This window comes from Rhinolophus sinicus, chromosome 15, assembly GCF_057876585.1.
Source record: "Rhinolophus sinicus isolate RSI-liver-muscle chromosome 15, RSI-T2T, whole genome shotgun sequence".
Lineage (NCBI taxonomy): Eukaryota > Metazoa > Chordata > Mammalia > Chiroptera > Rhinolophidae > Rhinolophus > Rhinolophus sinicus.
In genome coordinates, this window is record NC_142515.1 from 113545176 (window position 1) to 113563967 (window position 18792).

Here is an 18792-nt window from a genome sequence, read left to right on the forward strand (position 1 = left end):
TGACACTAATTGAGAACAATGGGGTATTATCAAATGACAATATATTTGTATCAGCTGTCTATTACTATTTAGCTCATTGCAATTTAGGTTGAGCTCTACTAGGGCAGTTGTTCTGATCTCTGTGGTGGTCTATCATGAGTCTGTGGTCAGCTGTAGATCAGCTTCAGGTCAGATTTGAAGATTCAGGTCAGGTCTTGATCTTGGCTGGGCTCGCTCTCATATCTGAAGCTGCTGTTGGGATAAGTGGGCTGATTTAGTTCTGGTCCTGTGGTCTCTTATCACCTAGTGATATGGCCAGGGCTTGTTCACCTGATGGAAGAAGGAGTCCTAAGGAAAAAAACAAAACAAAACAGCCTGTAGTTTCTTAAGTTCTAGGCTGGGTACTGGCACACCATCATTTCTGCCATCTTCTACTGGTCAAGTCACAAGGTGAGTGGCAATTAAAGGGATAGGGATATAGACTCCATCTCTTGATGAACAGATCTGCAAATTCATGTGGCTAATAGCATGGATACAGGGGGTAGGAACAATGATACAAGCAGGCTACGATGAATGCCCAGCACAGTGCTTGGCTCCATTAAAAAAGTGCTTGACTCGCTAATTAATTCAATAAATGCAAATGCCCCTACTACCTAGGATTACCTTAATTAACTAGGTGAACTGGACTAAGTAAATTCTTCACTCCTATCAAAGTGAATTCTCTAATTATTCACTCTTATTTAATATATTCTGAAATATATGCATATATAAATTTATATATTCTGAAATTCTTCACTCCTATTTTATAAACGCAACACAGAGTTGAAATCTTAGGGGGAAAAATGTATCAAATTTTAAAACTCCTGTTTCCTTAGGCTTTGGGCAGTTGGGCATTTCGCAATAGCATGTGGGGGTTGCTTATGCTTTCCTGAATGCAGTACCGAGAGAGCCCCCTCAGTGTTTGATGTGATATAAATTTGGCCTTAGATATTTCTAGGTATTTCTCTTCCTGGATGGTGGTCCAATCGTCTTCATCAACTAGAGGTTGAAAGAATTAAAGTAGCTTCAAAAAACTTCATTGTAACCAGGTAATGGGATCTCTGATTCCTCATTCTGTAGTTTATATCCTAAATGCTGTTTGAAACCAGTATTTCAGTAGGTGCTCCATGATAAGTAGTTTGTTCAGATTAAGCTTTTGAATTATTTTCATTCACATTAATATGATGAGCAAGATAAAACTTGAACTCAATTTTAAGAATCTATTTCTGTACCACATAGCTTTATTCATCCTATTTATGCCTACAGAGATGTTGAACTGGTGATAAAATAACACAAGTGTCTGTTTACCTGTTATTTGAAAATGTTGCATTGCTTTCACTTTCTGCACAAAAATGTAAAATGTGCTTTTCTAAGTAGCTTGCATTATATCTTTGTCGTTTTTGAAATCTTACCCTATGGAGTTTTTTTGTTTTTTATTTGTTCATTTGTTTTTTAGTTTGGTTGTTTTATATGCTTATTTTTTATATTAAGATTTAGGCATAACAACTGGATTCAACAGACAGATGTCTTTCCAAGTTACTCAGACATGAAGAGATATAATGACCTTATTTGACTTTTTTGATGGACACTGAATTATAAATCAGGAATTGAAAGTAGCTGTTTCCTGGGGCTTTAATTAGCATCTCACTAACTGCCTAGTTGCCTTAATAATTAAATGACATCTAATTTAATATAAGAAGTTTGCAAACCAGCTGCTGATTTATGAATTTATGAATATATTGAACTATTTCACCTTTAATAAAGAGAGCAACAAATTGTATTATGTAGTTAAATTTTTATTACTATTACTGTATTTGAAAACAGTTGTACCCATCAGATATGTAGTATTATACAAGAAAGAGACAACAGAAAATCAAGTAGAAGACAAAACCCAGACTCAAGATTTGAATATTTATGTATGGAGGTATCTACAATTCAGCTTTTAAAAGACAGTTTAATTTTCCTTATCTGCTTACAGACAGTATATATTTTTAAAAGCAAGAAACTGATGGCAAAGTAATTTTTTTCAATTAGATATAACACTTAAAATTAAATTTTAATATAGGCAACACTAGTTTTCATTATTATAGGCTTTTTTTTTTTTTAGAAAGAAGAGTCTCAGAGTCAAAATTAGAACTTTCTAATTGTTACTAATCTCAAACTAAAGTGACATGTGAAACTTGAGCTCAGCATAACCACTTTCTCCTTGTTCAAACTGGAAAGCTGGGTCTACTAGGCAGACCAAAATCTTTTGGAAGTAGGGAGGTTGGAGGGGAAGTGTTGGAGGGAGAAAGAAGGAAGGTGTTAAAAATGGTAATGTAATGTAAACACAGATAATCCAACTAAAGAAACTAATTACTTCAGTTTACAAATAATGGGGTGTATGCTTTTGATTCTGTGGAAGATTTCCTGTTTTATTCTGGCTTGAAGGCAGTAGGAATGATTAACTATAGTGATAAAAATAATGCCCACTCCAAATCTGAGCCTCCATTCCTCATCATTTAATAAACCTCTTAATGACAGTGTATTATTTGATATGTAATTTAAAAGTCCTCAATATATTTATAATGACACTGTGGATATTTTTCTTTAAAATTCACTTTTTGTTTTTATGGCATAACAATCTGTTATAGAACACAACTTCAAGTGAACATAAAATATGCAGATTTCTAAATGTCAGAGATAAGCCAACTAAACAATCACTATGACTTTGAACTCTTCATCCCGAAGATGCATTGGGTGCATTTTTTACAAATTGAAATAATAAATAATAGATTGGGTCTAAAAGTAATTTGTGTTTCTGCTGAGCCATCTACTCCCAAAATATCTGGATTCTGAGTCTCTACTATATTACACTATGAATGTTATTCCTATCTCAAACTCTTATGTTTAGGGACAAAAGCAAGACCTGGGGTGTTTTTTTTTTCATTTCTTTTAAAGTTTTCTCTTTTTTTCCTGTCAGCTAAAACAGTTTCTTCTTCATTCAGATGACATAGAAAGGAAAAGGAGGAGATTAGAAATTATGCAATATTCTGTTCCATCCATTCCAGGTTGTCGACCTCTCTAATTTATTAAAATATGGAATGTTCATTCAAAAGAAGTAATTCCTTCACTCGTCTAAATTATGTAAGAAAAAAAAAAAGTACGAAGCCCCAAGCAGCTGTCTGCCCTGCCTCCTCATTCTGAGTGGGCCATTTTATCAGCCAGCAAACAGTGCTATAATTTGCTGCAATGCTAAGATAGGTAGGCAGGCACTCATTTTGGACTTTGCCAGACTGGGAAACTGGCAAATATCCTTTTGTTTTCTGATGCCGTGATGGAAATATACGGAAACGCGAATCACCCTAATTGTTTGTGCTTAAGATTTAAGGTCATATACATCACACTTCAGTACGAAATTCAGAGTAATATCAAAGAATGGGTATTCCATGACTCAGTGAATCCTTGATTCTAGGCTCCAGTATGTGGAATGTAGACACCGACTCTGTCCCTCTTTCATTGTGTGATATTAGACATCCTCAAGGTTCTGGCCCTACCCACTCATTTGACAGTTATTATATACAGTTGTTGTTTCTCTTTCTCTGTGTTTGCAAACATATTGCAAGCCTTAGATGATTAAGGATCTCATACTAATACATATTTGTGTTTTCTAGTCAGTGTATCATATATGTGCGTTGACTTTGAAGCCAGTTGAATATTTTGCTTTTTGTATCTTTTACAAGTCATTTCTATTGAAATTGTATGCTTATGGAATGGCTTTTAGTTCTTGAACTAATTGTAAATAAGTCCCAGTTCCCTTCTCTTCACTTCCAAGTAGACCCACTGGATGTATTTAATTTGTAATGGAAAGAGGAAGATTGCTTAGGGCATAGTTTCCAAAAATGTGTTCCTCTGTCAGATGTTAATAGATGTTATTTTTAGGGTTTCATAGTCAGATGAGTTTGTGAAATGGAAGATTAAAATTAGTCAAAACAGGTTTCTTATGGAAAGACTGCTCTGGAAATTTAATATGCTAATGAGCATTTATAAATACCAGAGAGGGTGATAAAATATGTGGTTTCCTACCTAGCTGACCATTAAAATCATGATTTTGAAGAGCAGCTCACAGGCTACTTTTCTACAAAACACATTTTGTGAATCCCTGATCTAGGAAAGAAGACAAAAAAGACTATTCAGTAAACATGTATATGGCAAGAAGCAGAGAGCTCTAAGACGGCAAAAGTGAGCTTTGGAGTCAAGAGATGGTATCAGTCGGGATACCTAGGTTCTTCTGCTGCAGTGACAGAAAATATACATATGTTAGTGATTTGAAACAGATAGTGTTCATTTTTGCCCATGCCTCACATTGGTCACAGGAAGGCTGAATGCACTGCCCCACGTTGTCTCCATTCAGACACGCAGCTGGAAGAGTCTGTATGGATCTAGGATGTCACCAGTCAGCAGAGCATTGGAGACTCACACATAGATTATTAAAAGTTTCTACCCAGAGGTGACCCACATAACTTCTGCTCACATTCCATTGGCCAAAGCACATTATATGGCCATACTTAACTCAAAGGACATGAGGAGGTAGAATGCTATCATATGACCAGGAGAAGAAAATCAGAATATTTCTGTGAATGTTCCTAATGATGACACAGAGTCTGAGGAGAGCTGCTTCCCCCAAGGTCATGTGCTTTCCCACATCCAGTGACTCGTCATTGCAGGCCAGGGCCCTCACCTCAACTCAGGACAATATGAGGGGCAATCCTAGTTTCACAGGCTTTCAGAGGGTTGACTAAGGCCATTGTTGAGACTGCATTGTGGCCCAAACTCTCCCTTCATCCAGTCCTGCTCTCTTCACTTCCTTTATACAAGAAATTTTTCCCAAAAGCACTTCCTAAAGAACCTCCTGCTTGTTAATCTCTATCTCAGAAGCTGCTTTATGAAGAATCCAGTCTGCTACACCATATAACATATGTCCTTGAATAATACAAAATATTGTTTTGTGTGTTTTTAAACTGTATATAAATGGGATTGCATTATGTGTATACTACAATTTGCTTTTCCCCTTCAAATTATATTTTTGAGGTTTATTCATGTTGATTTATGTAGCTCTAATTTGTTTATTTTTGAAAACACAATTTACTTTTCTATTCCCCTATTAATGAGAATGTGGTTTTCCCAATTTTTTATAATTATAATTTTACTGAGATTCTTTGTACACATCAACTTGTTCACATATACAAGAGCTTCTCATATATATATATATATATATATATATATATATATATATATCATGTATATGTAAATATGTATAAAGAATCGCAATAAAATAGGGTATGTAAATTCTCGATTTTATTAGATATTGTATTCTGATTTAATTACTATTGCCTTACAATAAATCTTGATATCTGAATAGCCAAGTCCCTTTCCTTTATTCTTCTTTAAAATTACCTTAGTTATTCTCAACCTTTTACTTCAAGTGAATTTTAGAATCAACTTGTTAACTTCCACCAAATAACATTTTCTGTTGGTATTTTGATTGGAATTGTATCAGATTTTGATATATTAACTTGGGGGTAATTGATATCTTTATGATATTGAATATTTCCATTTATGAAAATTGTATGTCTCTAGAGAGATTATTTGTTACCATATGCATGCCCAAATTCTATTTTTCCATATTGAGATACACTCAAGGGATGATGGAAGTGAAGGAGCAGGCTATGCATATGCCTAGCTACCATGTTTTTCCTTTCAGTATAAATAGATTGAATTTGGGACAAATGTCATTTGAAATAAGTTCAATGCTTTAAGAATGACTGATGCCACACTAAAGGAGCTCAGTAGCAGCATCTGAAATTACCTGAAAGACTGGGTAATCCAACAAGGGAAGTACAGTTATTAGATTCAAGAGAGTTATAAAAGATGCCTTAAACATTAGGGGAAAGACAAAGTAAAAAGACTGGTTTTCGCTACCAGGAGTCACAGAGATTAGTAGATAGATATTCATTCATTTGTTATTAAACAAATAGTCATTGAGTCCCCCCTATTTTCTAGGCAATGTTCTAGCATTGGGGAAAGAGTAGGAAACCAAACAAAGCCCCTGCCCTTTATGAATCCACTTAGGGGAGGGACTTCTTAAACACTAAGTACTAAGTACCCATTGAATCAAAACTATAAAATCACTCGTTCAGTCCTCAAACTGCTTATGAGAAGATTAACCCCATAAAATCACAAGAGCAACAATCAGTGTGATGTGGCATGGAACAAACTATAAATGTGATTAAAGCTCTGAAAAGAAAAAAATAAATAATTGGACAGTGATTGGCAGTCATAGTAGGTTTCCTAGAGGAACTGTATCTTGTGTTGGAATTTGGTAGGTAGAGAGAATGGAGAGTGTTTTAGGTGAAGACAACAGCATGGAAAAATTAAAACACGGAGATGAGACTCCATGCCATGTGAGTAGACAGAGAGGAACTCAGCATTCCTGGAAAAGAGAATCCTGTTTGGTAAGAGGAGATGAGGTCAGATAAATCAGGTGAAGCCAGATAATGGATGAGTTAGAGGAGTTTAACATGGCTGCAAAGACCAATACTAGATTCTCCTCCTGCTCTTTCTTCCTCTTCCTCCTTCCCCTTTTACCAGCAAGCAGAGAATCGAGTTATTAGCCTAACATTGATCAAAAGAAAGCGTTGGAAAGTGAAGAGACAAAGGATGAAAACAGTTACTTGGAACTTGACACAGCATGAGAAGCTCTGAGGCAGGAGACAGCATGGTCCCTACGTCATGAAACCTAATCAACATGGCATGGCAAGACTGATGTGTCTAATACTAAACTAATAAGCACTTGTATCCCAGATGTTCACTGGGACCTCCTGTCCCTTGGCTTGAACCCCAAATCTGGACCTGGTTGAACTTGAAAACCCTTCTCCTGCTGTCGTGCGGGGTATCCGGCGGGGTCTCTGCTCCCGCTCCCCACACTAGAACGCAGGATGTGGTGAGGCCAAAAAGGAACACCCATGGAGCCATAGATAGGGGAGTCATACTAGTATATTCTCGCTGGCGGCACTATACTCTCACTGGAGGCTGGATCCACACTGTCCGCAACCTGCCATCCTAACTGCAATCCGCGCTTGCCAGCCCAGCCACCATCTTCTTGCTAGCCCCCATTTTCTGCTAGCGTAGCCACAGCAGTTATATTAGTGGCCAATGGCTCACTGGTTACAGCTGACGGCCAACTAGCCACAGCTGATGGCCATGCAATCACAGTTGATGGCCATTTACTACCTGAGCCAGCACCTGTCTATGTGAGGCCGAGAGCCTGGAAACTACTTTCTGGGCCTCTGCCCCCACACATGCTTTCTGCAAATCCTGAGGAGCTCATATCCTTCATGGTCACTCTGTCTATAGCTTCCATGTGTGTTGCTTCTGTTTTTCACCGGAGCGATCTATATGCTAATCCCTATCCGTTCACCCATTTCCATAAAGTATACATGCTCAGCACACATTTTATGAGTTTATTTTAATTTCCTGAGCAATTGAGGATCCTGGAGAATGATCACATTGGGCTCTGCACAAACTTCTCCTGCTTCACTGCTTTGCTCTCCCCTCCCTCCCAGTCTCCCCTCTCTGATCCTCATTTCTCCTTTTCTGAATAGCTTGCAAGAGCCTCATATTCTTCTCTTTTTTGATGTAGACCAATTCAGTTCTCCCTCAGTCCTCAGCCCAAACTGTCACATTCAAACAAATCCAGGTGCTAATGAACAAAGGGGAAGACATTGTTTCTGAAAGGCAGTTAAATTTGTAAGTAATAAACAAAACAAAACAATTCTCTAGCATTGGAAACACGTGAAAGAAGAAACCAAGGCAGGAAAAGAAATATATTTCAGGCAGTATGGTAGAAGCTTGGGATATAAGGGCTATAGCAATTCAGAGAAGAAAAGAATCAATCAGTTTTAATGGAGGAGATAGATCTTGAATTGGACCTTAAGGAAAGGCTAGAATTAGTATTGCAGGGAGAGGAGGCAAGAGGTCATTCAAGGTAAGAGAATAATTGTAAGAAAACCACAGAGGAAACAAAATGAGCTTGGCATCTGGGGGAAGGCTCTCAACTGAGAATTTAGAAGCAAGATAAGGGTGACTAGGTGCTGGAAATGCTGGATTGTCACACTCCAGGGTTTTGACTTATTCAATAAAAATCAAAGGAAGCACTAACAAATACACTGGAAGGCAGAGGGTGAGAAAAGCTTTCAGGGGGATTTCTCAGAAACAAGAACGAGGGGTTAAATACCATCAGAATTGTCTGTTTCTGATCTCTGCTTCTTTCTATAGATTGGCTTCTTCTGAAAAATCAGCTTTCTCTACCCAGGGACTGTGGTGATTCAGCAGATTCCTAGCTTGCATTCTGTGGAGAAGAGGATCTGACTTCTTGCTGCAGCTCCAACTATCCAAGAGAAGGATTTGGGTTGACTTGAATCAAGTGCCCATGCCTAGAACCAGCACTGTGGTCAGGAAGGTCAGGCTTTGGGAGAAGATAATGGACCACATAACAAAGCTCGGCCAGGTTTAACAAATGGAGAACACAGGGAATAAAGAAGGGGATGGGGCATGGGCATCAGTCACTTTTGGGAGAGAGTTGTGAGTGAGGAAGCAAATACAGTTTGTTCTACGATTGAACTAATTCACTGGCAATTCTGACGTAAAGAAAATTGATTTACTTTTTTAGCAAGCACTTATTAATAACCTACTATTCTTAAGTTTCTATTATATCTCTCATTTTGTTCACTTGATTCTAATTGAAGTCATTAGCCAGTATTTTGTGTCCTTTGAAGCCATCTTAAATTCTTTTTGGGGAAAAAAAAAAAAACAGAGAAAAAAATTAAAGCAACTACTTAAGAGCTGTTATGAACCCATGATTATGTGAAGACATAGTTCCAGAGAGACATGGCGAGAAGAGATGAGGAGCGTCATCTCTTCCCATACCTTTGCCAGGGTAGGTGGTGCCTCTGTGTGGCTTGTAGAACACACAAGTCATAAAATCTTAGAGTGCCACTAATGGTGCTATGGAGGGGTCCTTACCTCTTAAGATACAGGTAAGAGTTGTTCAAATCCGTGATCCACTTCTTTTGCTAATCCAAAGATTTTTTGCACAGGCCATGTTGGGAATGCTTACCTTGGTTCCAAGATGCCATTTCCTCTGAGTTTAGTAACCTTTCCATGTGGACCATCCCTGTTCCACACCGGTCATCTCAGATAGGGAACTTATTCGCTTTCTTGATGGCCACAAGCTAGTTGTTCTCCCATGGTGTTGGTGTTTACAATAGACTTTATTGAAGGTTTGGGGAAATGGAACGGAGTTCATATAACAGAAAAACAATTCCAATGGGATATTAGATACATCTGCTGTTTAAAACCCTTCAAACATCCCATGACTAGGATTTTTAGAGGCTACTTCACCTCACCTAGTGTGGAGCCTTATACTATCTAGAAAGCTCCTCCCATCCCTAGCCCATAATTCCTTTTTCACTTCTTCCATTCAGAATTTCCCTCCACGATTTTTAAACTCTTCCCAGTCTATTATATGCAGCAGTTTTTCAATCAAGGGTAATTTTGCTCCCCCCGGGTGATCTGGCAATGTCTGGAGACATTTTTGGTTTTCACAACTTGGGGAAGGGATGTGATTACTACCGGCACCAAGTGAATGGAAGCCAGGGATGCTGCTAAACATCCTACAATGCACAGGGCAGCACCTTCTCAACAAAAAAATATATGGTCCAAAATGTCAATAGAGCAAATGATGAGAAACTGATATAGAGCCAGTCAGTTCTCTCCAGACTCCAAGTCTGCCCACCTTGTATGTCCCTATTTATGAGGTGGTTCCCTCTGTCAAAGGGACCATCAATTCCTGTTGTGGCCTGCAAGAGCGACAGAGACCCTGAAATGTCCTTTCACATGAGCTTCCCTTCTTAGCAAAAGTTGTTGTTTTTGAATAGAATTTTGCCTTATACATATAGAATAAAGTTCTCATCTATACTCAACTCTACTTACTCTGGCAGAAGGAGAAAGAGAGAAAGAAAAGAATGTAAATAGTGTGGGTGATTCTGTCTCACGTTCCACGAGAGCATATGCCCTAGAGGAGCGCAGGAAAGGAGATGTGAATCGGATGTTCCTTCAGTTGGTCTCAGTTCCTGAATTGCTCTCATAGTATGAGCATCTCAGCAGGCTGAGTGTGATTCAAGTGTTTAAAGATACATTTTTTTTTTTCTGTACAACATGGCCCCTAAGTGTAAGCCAACTACTTCATCAGGTGTTTAGCTGAGAAAACAGCAATCTGTTCCAACGCTGGAGGAAAAACTGGCTGAGTTGGATGGTATATCAGCCTCAAATGTGCATAAAAAATAGCCATGTATATTGTACTTTAAGGGTGAATTAAGGGATTTTTTTTTGTTCTGGGAAATTTCTGACTTTACATGATTTTTCACTTTCCACATTGGCTTTAAAACCCAAGTCTATGTAAAATGCAACCCTACATGGTGGTGGGGGTGGTGGTGGAGGAGTAGAGGTGTTGGAATAGAGCTTTGAGCGATGGTGAGAAGAAACAGAAAAGAAGAAATGGTGAGAGAAGATCCAAAAGGCAAAGAAAACTGAGAGAGCACATAGCGCCGCTATCCAATTTCAGAAAGACATCTATTTGATAATTGAAAGGAAGAGTTTACTCATTTTATAAAGAGGAAGTTGTGCCACAGAGAGCTTAGTTTGTTTCAGTATTGATCTCTTCAAGACATTCCCTTGCAATGTAGGATCAGGGTCTGCAAACTTACAGTATATTATCTGTTGAATCGTTGATTCTTTCTTGTGTGTCCAAAGAAAAAGTTTTGCCATATTTGCCTTTTAATTTAATTACTTATGTGTTAGCTTGCTGTTGTTGTTGTTTTTAATTTAAAAAGCCACCAAGTTATGCCACAAATTCTAAACAATTTGTTTAACTATTAAATAACAACTAACAATGGCAGCTCTTGCAGGTGTGCCTTTGAAGTCTGCATTTATAATGTGTGTGCCAGTGTGTGTGTGTGTGTGTGTGTGTGTCTGTGTGTCTGTGTAAACAGAAAGGTTGAAAAGTAAGTGGTCACTAGGTATCTCTATCTTTGCTGGTACTCATTCTGCCAACACAACGGCCCACCCTCAATAATTTGAAATGGACTACATTCCTCTAATTTTTAAGTTGAGATGGGGAAAAGGAAAATTAACTCATAAATATTGCATGGGTCAAAAATTTTATGTAAGATTTTGAAATACAAATCCTAGAAATTCCCATTTTAATTAAATACAGTATTTTCAAAATTGTGCTATGGTGCATGGCATAGCTTTTCTAACTTGGGAACTTTCTGAGTAATGCACTAAATAAAGGGAAAATTGTTCTCTACTAAGTACTATTTTCAACATGTAAAATTTTATAATGATTTCCTTTTATTTGGGCACAAATTAGGGATATGGATACTTTCTCTGTACCAAATTGCTGCCCTTTATTGTCAAGACTTTAGTCCAGTAGTCCTATAAAGTCAATTTTATGAAAAGCAGTTCAGAATGGCGAATCACCAAAATTAAATACTTGGTTGGAAATATTAGAATATTGGAAAGGTTGTAGGAATAGAAGAAAGTTACCTAAGAGGTTTTAGTTGACTTTACCCAATAACACTATTAGAAAGAAAGTATTATTTGGATTCCAGAAACAGAATATATTAAAGTCACAGTTATAAATGTTTGAGATAGATTTTGAATCTGGTTCTGTGGGATTCTACAGGCCCTGTCCTTTTCCCTACAACATTCTGCTTAGCTACCTAAACTCCACAATTAATTCAGTAGTACCGTGTCCTAGTATAACTACATTCAAACTTCACTATAATGCTATTCATTATAGATTTATATTCTGTCCAGATAGTCCTATTCTGTAAAATCTAAATTAATCAGGACAATGCACCCAAATCTCATGGAATACACGTAATAAAGATTTATCTCTCACTCACATCACAGTCCAGCTCACCTCAGTAGCTTTCCTTGAAAAGGTACATCTGGGATCCAGTCTCCTTTCATACTGTGACGCTGCCAAGCTAAACTTGAGGCCCCCTAAGCATTCACTCATGGTAAGGAATGTGAGAGCTTATATAATCACTCAGGGAGAGGGTTATGACCAGTGGGACACATCACTCCCACTACACTAGGGGCCAGACCCAGTCATAAGGACCCAACCTAAATGCAAGGGAGGCTGAGATATGTAGCTTTTCTGTGTGCTCAGAAAGAGAAAACTAAAATCGAATTTGGGGAACCCGTAGCTTTGTCTCTTCCACACCATTTAAGGGAACTTACTTCTCCAAAAAGACACTGTAAATATTATGTAAAGGTCCAGGTCAAGTTCATGCCATGGGGCACTAGGTTGGAACTGTGCCACAAGAGTAGCACGCTTTGCGATGGGAAGCTTGAGATATCAGAAGAAATTGTGTCTGAATGTTCATGGGAGGAAGCCAGGCAGATAGCTCTGGATATCAAATAGCCCAGATATTAATAAGAAAAATACAAAACAAGTGAGAAATAATCCAATATAGTCAGATGCCAAGTGCATCAAGAGTGGGAAAGAATATGGGTAAAGAAATGGATAGGAGCAAATGGGTTAGAATTAAGAGTATGTGAAAATATCATAGCTAATGTCTATTGTTTATTATAGCCAGTCATTATACAAGTTGCTAATCCCCATAACAACCCTAGGAGGTAAGTTGTATTATCTCATTGTATAGATGATGAAACTAAGGCCCAGAGTTTAAGTAGCTCACCTGTAGTTACACAGCTACTGAGAGACAGTTGGGATCTGAAGCCAGACTAAGTCTGGCTCCAGAGTCTATGCTTTTAACCTTTATCTGTCACTCTAACAGACATACACTGCTGGCTTTCCTCTCTATGTGATACCTGGTTTATGACATAGAGGCGACTTTTCAAAAGAAAATGTAGAAGGCTGGATGTCAGAGTTCCAAAGTACTCTACCACCTCCTGATTCATCCGGCTATACTGAGCCTTTCTTCCTTCCTAATCTCATTTCCTCTTTGCAATGTAATTATTTAAAAGGCTAAACAAACTGGTAGACATCTGACTCCATCACCTTGCTTACCGACCCCTGCCTTTGCTATTCCAGATCAGAGGAAATCCTACTTATAAATTCCTCCAGAGTAGGAAAACCACATATTCCTTTGTAACCTGTCTCAACATTTCGTAATCTGTAAGAAGGGTAGAAATATGGCATCCGAAATGTATGGAAAATCTGGAATTCTTCATCAAAATTCCAAGAAGGCAGTGAATTCTAAATAGCCAATGACCTTAAAATGGCACAACATCTACGTTCTGCAGACCCTCCATACTTCTCTCTTAGACAGGTTGACAAATTAACTTGGGCATTGTCTCTTTCTTCATTTAATCCATCCCATATGTAGAGTTTTTGCAGGTTGGAGAAGAAACTACTACTTTTTCTTAGGAATCTTTCTTTCTTGGCCTTTTGTGGTCTGTACATCTCTCAAGTAAATTTTGAATAGCCCCTGAAAGCAGAGGTAACGTTGATAATGTTTAATGACCTATGTGGCAGCACTGACCAATCAGGCATGGGTATCAGCTAATCAGAAGGGATACAGACTGTAGGCAGGGAGTTGTCCTGCTACTGATGGATTGAATGTTGGTCCTGTCCTTACCTTGTGCTGTGGTGTTCTAGCGGGCACAGTAAAGGAGAGTGTGATCTCCCACCCATTCCCCTGTGCTGGGATCTACACTGAGGGCTACCTTCTAGCTCTCTCTCTGTATCCGGCATAGGTTAAGATCTGAGCTTTTTTTTTTTTTTTTTTTTTTTGACTTTTTATGGAATAGTACTACTTGCATTTCAAACTCTTGATTTATCTCCCACAACGAAAATTCTTGTTATAATTCAACTTTTTTTTTTTGAGATTGGTTTGTGTCAGATGTGTTCCTTGTCACTTCAGAAAATCATTCCTTGAATCTAGCTTGCTCTGCAAACGTACCATGTGTCTTAGTAAAAGATTAGTTCATCTTCACTAGAATATTTAGCTACTTGAAGCCATTCTTTCAGTTTATTGCTAGAAATGGCCCCCTTGATTTTCAGAGTATACATCCTGATATCTGCGTCTACATCCCAGCCCCTGACAACACTCCCACTTCCATCCATCATTTATTATACCTCTCCTGAGCTATAACCTTAGATCTTTGTGCCATAATATAAGCCCATTGCATTTTCTTCCCTGCTCAGTGGAGCTGCTCATCACCTGACAAAGACTGTTAATTGTCCCCTGTACTTATTCTCCCCTTCTTCCTTTGAGTAGTAGAACTCCAGTTTTAGCGTGGCACGGCCAACCTCTCTTAAAGATCCCTCTGGCTAATGGGATGGATGCAAGCAAAGTGATGTGTGAAAACTACTTGGGCAAAATTCTTTGTTTTTTAATAGACAATTGTGGACATGATGCTACTGACTCAGCCCCCATCACACAGATGAGGAGAACTCTATGGAATTGAGGAGCCATAAGAAACATGGGTTCCTCACGACTTCATGCAGCAGAACCACCTCTCCACCTTGGACCACATTCATTTTTCTTGACTTTATGTGAGACAGACTTCAACTTCATTCCTAACTGACCCACTGTATTTTGGTCACTTTGTATAGGAGCTTAATCTGGGCCTGACTAATACATCAGAGTATACCAATTACCTGAAGATTCTTTCTAGGTGAAAGTTAACATATTACCAAATAAGGTGAGCAGAACTGTGGTTAAATTTGCTGAATTCCTAAGGCTATCGCTATGGTCTGTACGTTTGTGTCCCTCCCAGAATTCATCTGTTGAAACTCTCCTCACCCTCAAGGTAATGGTATTAGGGGGTGAGGCCTTTGGGAAGTGACTAGATCCTGAGAGCAGAGCTCTCAAGAGTGGGATTAGCACCTTTATAAAAAGGGTCCCACAGAGCTCCCTGGCCCCTTCCCCAATGAGAGGAACCAAGGAGAAGTCTGTGACCCAGAAGAGGGACCTCACTCAACTATACTGGCACCCTAATCTTGAACTTCCAGCCTCCAGAACTGGGAGATGTAAATTGCTGCTATTTATAAACTACCCAGTTTGTGGTATTTGGTTATAGGAGCCCAAACAGACTTAAGCCATCAGTACAATTTAGACTGAACACTTTTCTGTCGGATTAGAGTCAAAATACATAGCAATTCATCCAACATAGGCCAACCAATTGGAATAGTTCTGGTAATGACTTAAGATCAGCATGCAGTGATGTATATTAGCCCGAATTTGTTTGAGGAAAAGTGGTTAGAATTAATTGAACTAACAACAACAACAACAAAAAGATTAGGAAGTGACCCAACAAGCAGTGCATTGAAATGAACTGAATTCCAATTGCTCTGTTCCTAAGATCTGTAGTCTCTTAGGTAGGCAATTCTCATTGTCCTGAAGTCATCTTCATTCCTGAGGCTCTCAGACAGAACACTTTGACTTTTATATCCCGGCCCTCAACCGAAACCAGGAGCTGTGTTACCTACCAGCCTACTTTTGAGTGTTGTTTGGATATATTAAGAACTAACTCCCTCTTTTCAAGATCTGGGGCAGAAAGTGCAACACCCAGGACTCATAACAATGGGAGCAAAACCCCAGCTGATGAAAACCTACCCCCTATATTTTTTACTTCCTCCGTCTCCAACAGTAACCCCAATCATGAAATGGCAATGGTTTACTCCCATGCAAGTTTTTAAATGTCTGCTGCAAATACAACAAAATGTTCCCACCTCATAATATAAGGATCGGGACTCCACTGGATACCTGTGATTATTTTTTGGTATGCTTGAAATATTTCATGAAACATTTATAAACTTATGAAATATGTTAGGCTTTATAATATTATAATTAAATATTAATATATCAATATTTAAAAAGCAGTCAGAAACTCCAAGTGATTTTCATAGTAGCAAAAATTAAAATGAATTCAATGGGCTACTTGACTTGTTAGGATTAGTTTTGTATCAACCAGGTTAAGGAAATCTAATTAATTTTTTCATATATGTCTTACTTTCAAAAAACTATTAATAAGTTTTTCTTTCTGAACTCTTTCCACAACCTATGGATGACATGATGCTACAATCAGACTCCACTGCTAAATATAACACCAAGTTTTCTCACGAGTAGCATATTCTACTTTCCCCTTTTTACCTTGCTCATTCCAGGTCAAGTTTGATTAAAGTAACACAAGGAATGTAGCTTTATTTATTTCTGCTCACTTTCTTTGATTATTCTTCAGGTCCATCTCTAGAGGAATTTCATCAATTTTGATTGAATTTCATCTTTCAATTTCTTAAGGAAGTAAAATCCTACAATATCAATATCATTTCTTACTAAAGGGATGAAATTATTATATAAGTAAACAGGAGGCTTAGGTTCCTAATAAAAATGTTGGAAATCCCCTCACACAATAATTGGTTTAAAACTATGAAAAGACCACTATGGCTTTGTCAAAAGCTCATCACATGCAATTGATCTTTTGATTAGATCAAAGCAAAAAACAAAGCAAAACAAAACAGCATCAGTTAAAATTTAATTCAAGAGTAATGAGCCTATCTTCATGACACACTCAGGATACAGAGAGAAAAGTGATCTAGACTAGACCACAGGGCTCTGCCTTCAAAGGTAATTGAAGGGATGTGGTTTACCAATTCTCAACGCCTCAAAATAAACCAAAATTAATGCCTTAAGATAGTTAGCCAGCCCCATTGTTCCAATGATCCCATGATTGTGATGACCCCACCCCCTTTTTATCATTACCCAACACTTCCTTTCTTCTGTCCCCTACTTCCTGTTTCTCATCATCCTCTCCCCTACTCCCAGCAGCAGCTCTCAGTAATAACTTACTCTGCAAAGTGAGCAACTGGGGGTAATTGTTTCCTTTACTGTACTTGGGGGCACTGGTTGTCAACATAGTCCAGTATCACTAGCATCAGCATCAGCCTGAGAACTTGTTAGAAATGCAAATTCTTAGGCCTTACTCAGACCTACTAATGGGAAATTCTGGGAGTGGGGCCTAGTAATCTCTTTTAATGTGCTCTCCAGGGTATTCTGGTACACACTAAAAATTTAAAAGCACTCTTCTAGGAAAGATAATTTTTAAAAGTCTGAAGTGCTTGAGGACCTCAGGCTAAGGTCTGATTTTCCAGGGAACTCAAAAACTCTTTGAATTGGAAGGAAGATCTTCAGTCCCCAGAAAAATAAATCTTGGTTTTCTATGACAAATCTCTGAAGGTAAATATGTAACATTTTTTAAGAGCACTTCCTAGATCCAGGTACTGTGTTAAGTACATATCATGTTATGGTACCAATAATCTCATTTCACAAATGAGGAAACCTAAATTTAGAATGATTAAGTCATTTGCCCTGGGTCATATCATTAGTAGGTGATAGAGCCAGGATTCAAAGCCATGCAAATGGACTCTACTATACTGCTTGATTTGCTGGTTCTGTGAAAAGGGGAAGTGAAATACAGCTCTATTCTGAAAGTTTCTGCTTGGACTTTTCATTTAAGGAGACTGAGCCTTGGGGCTCCTTCTTGCACCTTGGGCTTTCTGAATCATCTGCAGGAGTTAATGTTTGCTTGAATTTCATAGTGAGTATACTTCCTGTGATTAATAATCTTGATTTAGCTACTGGGTCCATAATTTGCCAATGTACCAGTAGTTGTGTTCTAATGTCATAAGCTTATGGTGTCATGGAAATAACATACAGTGGATAAAAAGATATGTATACATGATATTGCATTTCATTCCTTGGTGGTTTTTATTGAATTATAATAATATGTATTTTTTATAAATGAAGGTAATTTAAAAATTATATTTTCAAACAAAGCTTCAATTCATATGATACTCAAATTGGAAATAAAAGCAATATAATTTATCAATGAATGGGGTAATAGTATATGTTGAAATGATGTAGTTATAAATAGAATTTTCCTGGATTTTTTTCTTCTTTGAGATATAATTATTGCAAAAAATATGTACTTTTTTACTAAGTCAAAACAAAAAAGTAAAAGTTACATTTGTAAAGATATTAGGAAAATCCCAAGACGTTAGGTGCTTATTTGGTCCTCATACAAGCAAGCAATCTCCACTGTCCAGCGGCGATGTAAGTCTATTCAGCTTCTACTCAGAGAATGTGCTTACAGCACATTCATGGTGAAGGCCATTACAAAGCATTTTTAAAAAGTAACGAACTAGTTTAAATGAAAACATGTCTACTTGTTTTGATAAAATATTAAAATCTAGCTATAATTAGCACTAAGCACTTGAAAATAGATTGTGGTTTAAATATTAATTACAGATGTGACATAGACCTTCCATATAGGAAGTTTTATATATTTCATTTTCACACATGGATATTTAATGTCAAAATTTTTATGCACTAAGAAAACCATACAACGCTCTGTGGAAAAAAAAAAAAAAACAAAAAACTATCAGCACCAGAAGATTTGTATCTGGCAGGAGTTTGTGCTGGGAAAGAAAAAAGGATATTCAGCCTTGATTTTTCCTAAAATTGCATAAAAATGAAAAAAGTCTTAGCAAGCAATTAAAAATACTTCATGTTGAAAGAGCTAATAGAATGGTGCCCCCAAAAGGATTAGGAGAAACAAATGCAACATAATAAAAATATCATTTGATATAAGAATGCATTAATTCCTCACTGTGCCAGCTAGATAAGTGGGAAATAC